Below are 1,438 nucleotides of genomic sequence, written 5' to 3'. Positions count from 1 at the left end.
ATTTCACACAACAATCATATACAAAACAAATGGAGTGCCAAATATACATTTTCATGAAACATGTTTCGATAAGGATCAATTTAAACAACATTTAATGGCACACAAAATAATCAATCCTTGTTTACATAACTTATGTATGCATGTAAAGCCACTTTATATTTTGTAAGTATGGTTTTCATGCCAAAACCATCCAAACAAACATATTAAGTGAATCAAAATATGTTGGAGATTTATTCACTTTAACCAAGCATAAAGTCTAAAATTAATAATTTTAATTTTCTCATTTCATGTAAAACATGAAAAGAATTCATGTACTTTATTTTCCTAAACATTGAATCTTTAATAGTCAACATGCAAGTTACCTTTTTTAATTTTCGGAATCATTTTTGGCAGATTCATACATCAACTTTAAATAGTCATATCTTACTCATTTCTAATCCGTTTTCGATGATTTTTTTTTCAAATTTAAGTTCTTTCAATTAGCTTTCAAATGAAATTGGTATCATACAAAAATATTGAGTTTAAAGCACTGAAACAGTCCATCAAAGATGGACTGTCCAAGCTGGAAAAAAAAGTCTTAAATGAAAATAATGAGTTTAACCCATTTTACATATTGCCAAATTCCAAGATTCGAGTTAGTATTTAGGAAACATAAAACATAAATCATGATACTTGTTTTGCATGTTTGTTATGCATGATCATCTCCAAGAATCACGCACAATGCATCCATCAAAGCTAAATATCATAAGAAAAGTTTGCTAAAACTTGTACAAGATGGCTCTGATACCACTTGTTGGAGTATGATACCAAAACATAGCGAGCGGAAGCATTTTAAAATTTTACAAAATCATACTCTTCCAAGGACCTATGTACAAAACTTTTAGCAAACAAAATATAAATTGAACAAGAGAAAGTTAGATTACAACCTTTGTAGCCTTTCTTGATGATTGTTGCGGAGAACTCGAAGAAGAGTTCCTCTAAATGGTAGACACCCAAAGTTCCAACCTTGCTTCGATCTATACCTTCTAATTCACCAAAACCCTTTCTCTCCTTTTGTTTCCTATTTTTTTTCGTAAACTTCTCAAGAAGCAGAAAAAGGTTAAAGTGGGTTCTTTGGACAAAAATTAGTTCAAAGAAAAAAAATTAGAGAGTGTGGGGGTTCTCGGTTATCTTTTAAAAGGTGAAAAGGATTGGGAGTAAAATATGAGATTTAAAGGCTCTCTGTACCAAGTTGCATGTATTGAAAATATATAAGGGAAAACACAATGTACCAAGTTACCCATGACATGCGTATGTTGAGTTTTGAGAAAGTCAAGACCACTTTGTCAAGTGGAGTGTATTAAAAAAAAATTTTAATTAATTAATTAGTTAACAAGTTAACTAATTAATTAAACAAATCTCATACTTATTTAATTTATTAAACCATTAACAAATGTTC

The sequence above is a fragment of the Rutidosis leptorrhynchoides genome, chromosome 6 (assembly GCF_046630445.1).
Source record: "Rutidosis leptorrhynchoides isolate AG116_Rl617_1_P2 chromosome 6, CSIRO_AGI_Rlap_v1, whole genome shotgun sequence".
Taxonomy (NCBI): domain Eukaryota; kingdom Viridiplantae; phylum Streptophyta; class Magnoliopsida; order Asterales; family Asteraceae; genus Rutidosis; species Rutidosis leptorrhynchoides.
This window is presented reverse-complemented; position numbering follows the sequence as displayed.